This window comes from Callithrix jacchus, chromosome 5, assembly GCF_049354715.1.
Source record: "Callithrix jacchus isolate 240 chromosome 5, calJac240_pri, whole genome shotgun sequence".
In the NCBI taxonomy this organism is placed as follows: Eukaryota; Metazoa; Chordata; class Mammalia; order Primates; family Cebidae; genus Callithrix; species Callithrix jacchus.
In genome coordinates, this window is record NC_133506.1 from 7,448,216 (window position 1) to 7,459,482 (window position 11,267).

At 41.5% G+C, this 11,267-nt stretch overlaps 1 protein-coding gene across 11 annotated transcripts in view; it reads right to left on the bottom strand.

The window, feature by feature from the left end:
- Positions 1 to 11,267, bottom strand: part of TPX2 (TPX2 microtubule nucleation factor) — a 67,772-nt gene that overhangs the window by 55,075 nt on the left and 1,430 nt on the right. For 5 of the 11 annotated variants that reach the window (XM_078371147.1, XM_054255146.2, XM_078371144.1 and 2 more), the window contains one exon: positions 2,926 to 3,023. The exons of the other annotated variants lie outside the window; for them this stretch is intronic. The gene's annotated coding sequence lies outside the window, so the exon portion shown is untranslated. The remainder of the gene's footprint in view (positions 1 to 2,925; positions 3,024 to 11,267) is intronic. 11 annotated transcript variants of the gene reach the window in all.

Sequence of the window (11,267 nt, forward strand, 5' to 3'; positions counted from 1 at the left end):
TCTGGGCACTGCGGTGCTCATTTTCTCTAAACTATAACACATAAGCTATCCACTGAGATAAATCATGAGATTAGTTATCCCCAACCTGCATCTCCACTCAGTGGTTTGCCCAGCATTTCACAGCTTCTCTCTGTGGACTAGGGTAATTCAGAATGTACTTCTGGGGGCCAGGCACGGTGGCTCACGCCTGTAATCCCAGCACTTTGAGAGGAGGCAACAGGGCAGGCAGATCACTTGAGGTCAGGAATTTGAGACCAGCCTGGCCAACATGGTGAAACTCCATCTCTACTAAAAATACAAAAGTTAGCCTGGCATCGAGGCATGCACAGCTACATGGTAAGAATCGCTTCAACCCTGGAGGTTGCAGTGAGCCAAGATCGTGCCACGGCACTACAGCCTGGGGGACAAAGCGAGACTGTCTCAAAAAAAAAAAAAAGTACTTCTGGTCCTTATAGTGTCTCAGAAACATACAGGCTTTTTTGTTTGTTTGTTTGTTTGTTTTAGAGACAGGGTCTCGCTATGTTGCCCAGGCTGCAGTGCAGTGGCTATTCACAGGTGCAATCCCACTACTGATCAGCATGGGAGTTTTGACCTGCTCCATTTCTGACCTGGGCTGGTTCACCCCTCCTTAGGCAACCTAGTGGTCTCCCGCTCCCTGGAGGTCTCCACACTGATGCCGGACACCCGATTGGCACAGCACACTACAGCCCAGAACTCCTGGGCTGAAGCAATCCTCCCACCTCAGCTTCCCAAATAGCTGGGACTACAGTCACGCACCACCATGCCCGACTGTTTGTTTTTTTGAGACCAAGTCTCACTCTGTCACCCAGGCTGAAGTGCAGGGTTTACCATGTCGGCCAGGCTGATCTTGAACCCCTGACATCAGGTGATACACCTGCCTCAGCCTCCCAAAGTGCTGGGATTACAGGTATGAGCCACTGCACCCGGCCAGAAACATTTGTTATAACAAATATTTGGTTTATACAGTGACATCTTTCAAGACACCAGAGAATGTCATCTTCCCATGGTCTCTCCTATGCTCACTGCAGCCAGAATTCCACAAGTTATCTTTATAACAATGCTCTAACTGAAGTACTTAGTGTAGAAACATGACATTTTAGAATTGAGAGGAAACTGAATAACACCTAACCTTTGCAGTCCATAGACACTAATTTAAAGCAAAAGGGATTGTCTAAGCTCACACAACAAATATCTTAAGGATCATAGTAAAAACAGTTACCAGAGGTGTTCATTACATGCCAGGTGCCATGATATACTAAATATATACTATTCTGATACTCAAAACAATCCCGTAAAGCAGCAATTATTCCCATCCTAGAAGCTGAAATCAGAAAGGTTAATGACTTGTCCAGTATCACACAGTTATGTGAAAACAGAGCCAGATCTAGACCCGAGGCTCCTGGCTTCAGCACAATGTTCTTTCCACATGCTTCTACCCTCTTACTGTGTGAATTAAAAAAGTGTGTGAGTGGACCAGGCGTGGTGGCTCACGCCTATAATCCCAGCACTTTGGGAGGCCGAGGCAGATGGATCACGAGGTCAAGAGATCGAGACCCTCCTGGTCGACAAGGTGAAACCCTGTCTCTACTAAAAATACAAAAATTAGCTGGGCATGGTGGTGTGCGCCTGTAGTCCCAACTACTCGGGAGGCTGAGGCAGAAGAATTGCTTGAACCCAGGAGGCGGAGGTTGTGGTGAGCCGAGATCCTGCCATTACACTCCAGTCTAGGTAACAACAGCGAAACTCCGTCTCAAAAAAAAAAAAAAAAAAAGTCTGTGAGTGAGGTTAAGCTCTCTATTTGCATGGAAAACAATACTATATTTATTTCCAAGTAAATCCATTCTCCACAGTCTTCTGTCTGAAATAAGGGTTCTTTAGTATTCCCATTCTAAATTTTTCTCTGTCCTCTGTTTCTACTTTCATTATTCTGCTTAACCCAATAAGCTTTTTGTTAGTGGTTCACAATAGTGTGTAATTTGCAAGGGACCATAAGCTGTGGACTTAAAGATACCTCGGTTCGTTTCTCCGTAACAAGGATGACACTCTATATCCTCACACAAAAAGTAGATCTAGTCCTGGACACAAAGGAACTTAACATTTACATAGATGCTAAAGTCCTATCATACACAATAAATAAGATAGTTTGTTTAAATTATACAGTATGAACTCTAAGAGAATTCGAAATTAACGTGGCTAAAGTCAAGGTATGATTAAATATTTTTCATTGACCATGACCTAAACAGTAGCGAGTACACTAAAATGGAAGTTACCTCCTTGACAGCCACTTTCCAAGCTTGGGGTAGCCAAGGGACAGTTTTGGCCAATGAAAACTAAGTAAGAATCTGCTGAGGGATTCCTAGAAAAATGATTTATTTCCTGATAACTGCTATTGCCCTTATTCTGCCCTTTACCTTTATCCTTCTTGCCTTGAAGGCAGATAGAGCTATGGCAGCCATCTTGTATATATGAGTAGCTGGCCCAGAGCATAACAAACATAGGCCTTAACATCAAAAATCAGCTACTATCTACCTTCAGACTTCTGGTGTTTTTTTTTTTCAATTTTCCATGACTTGCTAAACAGACTTCTTATATTAAAGAAAAAATAAATAAATAGGCCGGGTACAGTGACTCATGTCTGTAATCCCAGCACTTTGGGAGGCTAAGGCAGGCAGATTGCCTGAGGTCAGGAGTTTGAGACCAGCCCGGCCAACATGGTGAAACCTCGTCTCTACTAAAAATACAAAAATTAGGCTGGGCGCAGTGGCTCATGCCTGTAATCCCAGCGCTTTGGGAGGCTGAAGCAGGTGGATCACGAGGTAAGGAGTTCAAGACCAGCCTGGCCCACATGGTGAAACCCCAACTCTACTATAAATACAAAAATTAGCCAAGTGTGGTGGTGGGCACCTGTCATCTCAGCTACTCAGGAGCCTGAGGCAGGAGAATTGCTTGAACCCAGGAGGCAGAGGTTGCAGTGAGCCAGGATCACACCATTGCACTCCAGCCTAGACAATAAGAGCGAGACTTCATCTCAAAAATAATAATAGTAATAACAAAAAAAAAAAAGAAATAGCCAAAAATTATAAGAATAATAATAGTAATAACAATAATACTTTTTATATAAGTCATTATAGCCACATTTTCTGCCACTTGTAGTCAAAAGCAATTCCAACTAACAGAAGTCCAGAATGCCCTCTCTGGCAATTACCACATGTATATGACAATAGGCAAGTCACTAAACTCTCTGCCTACCTTCTTACCATAAACAAATAAGAAGGTACTTCATGTGCTATGAAATACACTATTGTAAGGTATGATCACTGCTGATACCTTTCCTCTCCTTGACCACATTTCTATTCAAAGGATTCTTAGTGAAAGATTCCTCAGTGACTGACAGTGGTTGAAAACGCCTTGCTGCAAGGAGGAAGTTTTTCTTTTCTTGTGAACAAATATACTAGAAGACATGGGAAAATCTTGGATTCCCATGATCTTAATGCCTAACTCAGGTCCTGGGAACACGTCCCAGGCATGAATGTAATGAAGGCAATGAAAGCTGGGGGAAGGAAGAGGCAGGAATGTAATATGTAGCCTCAAAACCATGATTTCACCAAAGCATGATGCTGAAAACTACCTACCTGGAAACTATTCCAATTTAACCCTTCACATACATCCTTTTTTTTCTTTCTTTTTCATCTCTGTTTTTTAAAGACATAAGGTCTTGCTATGTTGTTCAGGCTAGACTCGAACTCCTGGACCCAAAGAATACTCCCTCCTCAGCCTCCTAAGTATCTGGTGGTGTGTGTCTGCAGTCCAGCTAGTCAGGAGGCTGAGGTGGGAAGATCACTTGGGCCCAGGAATTCGAAGTTGCAGTGACCCACAATTATGCCACTACACTCCGGCATAGGCAACAGAGTAAGACTCTGTCTCTTAAAAGAGAACAACAACAACAAAAAAAACAAGTTAAGCAGTATTTATTTCCCTAGATCTATGTTTGCAGCCCAAAAGAAACTAAGCTTTCTGAAATTTTTATTAAATATTCTTAACAATATTTCTGAAAATCAACAGCAATGAGCATCTAATCTGTTGATTTTCGGAAATAATGCTTCCCATCACATGGCCTATAAACTAGCTATTAACTTACCCAAATGGGCCGGTGCAATGGCTCATGTCTGTAATCCCAGCAATCTGGGAGGCTGAGGCCGGCAGATCTCAAGGTCAGGAGTCCGAGATCAGCCTGGCCAATATGTTGAAACCCCGTCTCTACTAAAAATACAAAAACTAGCCCAGTGTGGTGGCATGCACCTGTAGTCCCAGCTACTCAGGAGGCTGGGGCACAAGAATCACTTGAACCCAGAAGGCAGAGGTTGCAGTGAGCTGAGATGGTACCACTGCACTCCAACCTGGGCAATAGAGAGAGACTCTGTCTCAAAAAAAAAAAAAAAAAATTTATCCAAATGTAATATATTCTCTTCCTAATATTTCTATACAGAACTACCAGCCTGGCCAACATGGTGAAACCCTGTCTCTACTGAAAATACATAAAGTAGCTCAGCATGGTGGCACATGCTTGTAATCCCAGCTACTTGGGAGGCTGAGGCAGGAGAATCGCTTGAATGCAGGAGGCAGAGGTCACAGTGAGCTGAGATCATGCCACTGCGCTCCAACCTAGGCAATAGAGTGAGACTTTGTCTCAAAAATAAATAAGTATATTTCTATGTAGAACTAAAAATGATTCCTGGGCAACTTAATAAAAGGGTATATACATTTGAAAAAGTAAAAATAACAACAGCTATTAATTTTTTTTTTGAGACAGAGTTTCACTCTTGTTGCCCAGGCTGGAATGCAGTGGCGCAATCTTGGGTCACTACAACCTCTGCCTCCCAGGTTCAAGCGATTCTCCTGCCTTGGCCTCCCGAGTAGCTGTGATTACAGGCGTCCGCCACCATGCCCAGGTAATTTTTTGTATTTTCAATAGAGACAGGGTTTCACCATGTTGGCCAGGCTGGTCTCTAATTTCTGACCTCAAGTGATCCACCCACCTCAGCCACCCAAAGTGCTGGGATTACAGGTGTGAGCCACCACGCCCAGCCAATATCTACTAATTAGCACTTAGGACATGAAAGACACTGTTGGCAGTGTCTTACTACATTGTATTATCTCACTAAAGCCTCACAATAATTCTATAAAGTAGGTACTGTTATTATCTTCATTCTATAGTGAGGGAACTGAGGCACAGAGAGATTTACTATTTATTTGCAGTCATGCAGCTAAAAAGAAGTCAAGTCAAGATTCCAAACTGAACAGACACTGAAGGTTGTGTTCTTATCCACTGCTTCTCATATTTATTTAAAAATAGACATTTAAATAGATAAATAACAAATGTCATGGAGTAAGAGACAAATTATAGATAATAACTACCAAATGCTATCTCCTGTAAGCCAGGCACCTTACCAGACACTTCACGTAAATCATCTCATTTAAACTGCATCAACAGCGTAGATGATAGATAGATGTCTTTATAAATAGATGCTACCACCATCATTTTATAAATAAGGAAACAAGCTCAGAGAAGTTACACTATTCCAAGATCACTGAATTAATACATAGCAGTGTTCAGTTTTAAAAGAGCAGGTCTGCAGGATTCCAAAATCAGGGGTCTCTCTAATACACAAGTTTTCCTGTAAACATAGCTTCAAAAAGGAGATAGGTAATCAAATCAGATGATCCTGTTCGACAAATACAAATTCTGTTCTTTACGAAAACTAAGCATCACTAATATGCTCATAATGAAAACTTTAGCAAATTACAAATCCTGTTCTAAATATATTTGGAAAGCTCTGATCTCAATCTTCCCATAAAATAAAATTTTAGAATCTCTTGTTTCCTCTTTTTTTAAGTGTGCTTTTACATATAAAGTTTTTCCTCTATGTAAGATGGAGGTTAGTGAAAACTTCTTAGTGATATTCTAGAGGAAAGAGACTATGAAGAGGATTTTCTTTTTTTTTTTTTAAGACGGGGTTTCACCATGTTGGTCAGGCTGGTCTTGAACTCCTGAACTCAGGTGATCCGCCCGCCTTGGCCTCCAAAGTGCTTGGATTACAGGCATGAGTCACCACGCCTGGCCTAGAAGAGGATTCAAGCAACAGAAAACAGGCTGTCCTCTGAGGTCTAAGACTACATTTGATTAGTGGGGGATAAAAGGTGACGGATATAAACCTAAGTACATGTAACCTTTAGGTGAAATTTTAAAAACAAAATCTTATTTTCCTAACATGATCTGTTTTTTGAAAAAGCTTCTTTTGAGCTATATTTTGGTATAGAACGGCCAACTCAGAAGACCATCCCCTCTCCCTGGAAAAAGAAAATAAATAAATACATATCCATTGAGAAGTCTGACTCTTTTTCACTCTTTTCAATGAAAGCTGATAGCACAAGTACATTAAGAAAATCAAAAGTTAACTACTGGGTTATTTCGGTTTCACGACACTACCTGCTCCAGAAACAATAAATATTAGGATGTGAAACCTTCAAAAATTAAAGTCCACAGGGCCTAATGGGAAATGGAACAGGCCAGAGCCAAAGGCAGCTGTTTAAATGAGAGAGCCCCAGGCACGGTGGGAACTGGATGCCTTCCTGCACCCCTTAATCAAGATTGAATTTCTGTCAACAGGTCTCACTAAAAAAAAAAAAAAAAAAGGCACATGCGTCAACCACATTCCCCCAAACAAATCAAGCTGCCAAGAGAGAGAATCAGCTTCTCATTTCAAAATTATCTGAATCTACCACAGCTTCAGATCCTTGCAAAACTTTAGAAATATTCTGGATAGAGAAATAGCTATTAATGACCAATAATCCTACAAAGATCCAAGAAAAAAGCCTATCTTGTATGCTATGAACCAGTTAGGTTTCTCTCAAAACTGCCTATTCAATACCATCCCTTATATCTTTTTTTTTTTTGGAGACAGAGTTTCGCTCTTGTTGCCCAGGCTGGAGTGCAATGGCGGAGCTCGGCTCACCACCACCTCCACCTCCAGGGTTCAAGCAATTCTCCACCACAGCCTTCCAAGTAGCTGGGATTACAGGCATGTGCCACCACGCCCAGCTAATTTTGTACTTTGAGTAGAATCTGGGTTTCTCCAAGTTGATTAGGCTGGTCTCCAACTCCTAACCTCAGGTGATCTGCCTGCCTTGGCCTCCAGAAGTGCTGGGATTACAGGCATGAGTCACCTCACCTGGCCCATCCCTCATATCTCATATCCCATTTTTGTTTACAAAAAGCGAAGACTAAAAGGATATATATATATATACATATCAGCCAGGCACGGTGGCTCATGTGTGTAATCCCAGCACTTTGGGAGGCCAAGGGTAGTGGATCACGAGGTCAGGAGTTCAAGACCATAGCCAACATGGTGAAACCCCATCTCTATCAAAAATACAAAAATTAGCTGAGCGTGGTGGCGCACACCTGTAATCTCAGCTACTCAGGAGGCTGAGGCAGAAGAGCTTGAACCCAGGAGGTAAAAGTTGCAGTGAGCAGAGATCCCACCACGGCACTCCAGCCTGGGACTGGGACAGAGCAAGATTCCATCTCAAAAAAAAATTTCTTCCCTCCAAGAACGCACAATTGAATGGGAGAATGCAAACAATTACAATACAGGGCTATCTGTGCTGCAAGAGGGCATAAACAGAGAGCACTCTGGAAGTGCAGAGAAGAACACGGTAAAGGAGGATCAGAGAAATTTTCCTGATGGAAGTCATACCTAAAAGATACAGACAGACCTTCGGCGTTCTACAGGCTAAGAATGAACATTGACTTTTTCTAGTGTAAGAGATAAATGGAAGGGGAAGACAAATACAAATTAGGAAGAGTGCAGACAAAGCAATGTAACCTATTCCCACATTCATCTGAAATTAACCTCCCATTGCCTCCCATCTTTCTTCACTCTCAAACCAAAAATAACTAGTCTTGACAAGCTCTATAAATCAAAAGGTACAGGTTCAGAGCGGGTGGGGGAAAGCTGCAAGGGGGTGCATTCTAAGCAGGGTAAAATAGTGGACTACAGCTCCTCAGGAAAACAAAGACTTTGGTGTGATAGATGCTCTCAAACACCCTGCTATTGAGCCTGTGAGATGTGACTTGCCTATTTCTATTAAAGTCATGGATTCTACTATTAATGTAATAAAATAAACAGAGTAAGTCAAGACTTCATTAGAAGTATAGTTAGTTAAGATGGTCCCATCCAGGCAGTGCCATTTCCCCAGGCACATCCTCTCCTGCTTTCACAAGGGAAAAGAGATCCTGTTACATTACCACAAGTAAAATGGAGTGGAGTTATTTTCATCTTACCCAGGGAGAAAACAGCTACATTTTTTTTTCTTGTATATAAGGGATTAGCAGCAGTCAGTAAATGGCAACATAATCCAGCATGCAATTTTAGCTGTTAATCAAAGTCACAAACTAAGTCTGAAAGAAGTTTAATGGACTGTGTTTCCACATTTATGTTTGCTAACTTCTGTGTTGAAATTGGATCTGTTTACAGAAACAGATCTATGAAGCTTCCAAAATTGGGTCAATTTAAAATCCAATGACAATCCCTCACTGTCCAACACTCAGAAGTCAGCACAGGACACGTGGACACTTGTTCTAATTCATCACTGCCCAAAAACTTCAAGCAAATATTTCCTATCATTTCTCTCCCAAACTTGTATGTTTCATTTTGCCCTTTTTTAAGGATTACAAACTCAATTCTGCTTTAATTTATCCATAGAACCCAACAAACCATAATCTACCTATAATTAATAGGACCTAGACAGAAATCAGTGATGCTGTTTACTTCTAGGACCAATAATGACACAGAGCTTTGCAGAATACTAAAAGGAAATCTCAGTAGAATCCCAAGTGATCTGATATTCCAATGGTATGAAGCTGAAAAAGTTTGTAATGGTTGACAATGGGGCTGCAGATTACAATCCTAGTCAAATACCAGTTATTTAATTTTATAGAGATATCTACCCTTCAAAAGGTATCTGGTTTGGGGAATACACACAAACACCCAAACCCAAGAACCTAATAAAAGTGTTTATTAGGTGGCTCATGCCTGTAATCCCAGCATTTTGAGAGGCCAAGGCAGGTGTATCATTTGAGGTCAGGAGTTAAAGACCAGCCTGGCCAACATGGCAAAATCCCACCTCTACTAAAAATACAAAAATTACAGCTGTGGTGATGCACCTGTAATCCCAGCTACTCAGGAGGCGGAGGCAGGAGAATCACTTGAACCAGGGAAGCAGAGGTTGCAGTGAGCTGAGATCATGCCACTGTACTCCAGCCTGGTCAACAGAGTAAGACTCTGTCTCAAAAAAAACAAAGTGTTTACCTATGGATGGTGAGAGTGAAGAAGAAAGTAACAGGGTTGGAGGAAGATTTTAAACTATGATGCTTTTTGTATTCTTTTGACTTTTGTACCATGTAAATATATTATCTATTTTAAGATTATACATTTGTGTCTATGTGAATATAAACTGTTTTAGTGGGTATGAAAATCAGCATAATCTTCCTATAAGGCACTTTGGTGTTATGTGTCAAGAGTCTTAAAAATATGCATTCTTGGGCCGGGCGCGGTGGCTCACGCCTGTAATCCCAGTGCTTTGGGAGGCCGAGGCAGGTGGATCACGACGTCAAGAGATCCAGACCATCCTGGTCAACATGGTGAAACCCCATCTCTACTAAAAATACAAAAAATTAGCTGGGCACGATGGCGCTTTTCTGTAATCCCAGCTACTCAGGAGGCTGAGGCAGGAGAATTGCCTGAACCCAGGAGGCGGAGGTTGCGGTGAGCCGACATCGCGCCATTGCACTCCAGCCTGGGTAACAAGAGCGAAACTCCATCTCAAAAAAAAAAAAATATGCATTTTTTTTTTTTTTGAGATTGAGTCTCATTCTGTCACCTAGATTGCAGTGCAATGGCGCAATCTCAGCTCATTGCAGCCTCCATCCTCCCAGGTTCAAGCAATTTAGCCAGGCTGGTGTTGAATTCCTGACCTCAGGTGATCCACTGGCCTTGGCCTCCCAGAGTACTGGGATTACAGGCATGAGCCACTGCATCCAGCCAAAAATATGCATTTTTTGACTAGCAATTGCACTGGATAAAATAATATAAAGAACCAAATAATGGAATACTATACAGCCATTAAAATTATGTTGTAGAAAAATTTAGCTGGGTACAGTGGCATGAACCTGTAGTTTCAGCAACTCAAGAGGCTGAGGCAGAAAGATGGCCTGCGTCCAAAAATAGAGGCTGCAGTGAGCTGTGATCACGCCACTGTTAAGTGGACACTCCAGCCTGGGTGACAGAGCAAGACTCCGTCTCAAAAAAAAAAAAAAAAAAAAAAAATCTGTCTATCTAGTCAATTCTGCTTCCTAACTTTACCCATAGCAAAGAAAATTAAGTATGTCAAAGGGTATTTAAATTTCCCCTCCTCTTTCTCCCAGGAATTCAAAGAGAAATAGGGAAGAGACCCAGAAAAGGCTGAAGGAAAATTAACCAGGAGATGTAGAAAATCCCTGTACATCTCCTGGTACCTAAACAAGAAATGACAGACTTTCACATAATCCTGGACAAACTTAATAAATCAATTATTTATTTATTTAATAATTAATTAATTAATTAATTTTATCAAGGTTGGAATACACAGTTTTAACCATAAGGTTGGCCAAATAAACCCTATTTAGATAATTTGAAAGTCTAAACAAATTTACCAACCTAGTTGAATACAGCCCAGTTTTTCATACCTGCAATTTTGTTGTCAATTCAGATAGTGCTTTCCTGCCTACTCAATTCAACAGGTATTTAGTGGGTGATTCCTATGCACCAGGATTGTTTTGGTCCCTGTCTAACCAAACTGTGCTTATCAAGATTCAGACAAGGGGGGTTTTGTGAAGCAGAGAAAGACAAACTGGCTCTTGATCTCCCTCACCTCTAAACTGTCAGGACACTTACAAAACAGTAGAGCACTCACATGGTGTCCTGTCTTGTTCTGATTCTCACTGTCGATTTCAAACCATCTTTTTGTCCCCAAACATACCAGTAAACCTTTGAGTACGTCACACATCTGTATACCCATAGTATCTCATGCCAATCTGAGCACACAGTACCCTCAAAGGTCAACTAAATGGCTGAGTTAGCTGGGAGCCACATAATTTTGATACAAGAATGCCAGCTTCATATTGAACTAACTCACCCAAACCAACC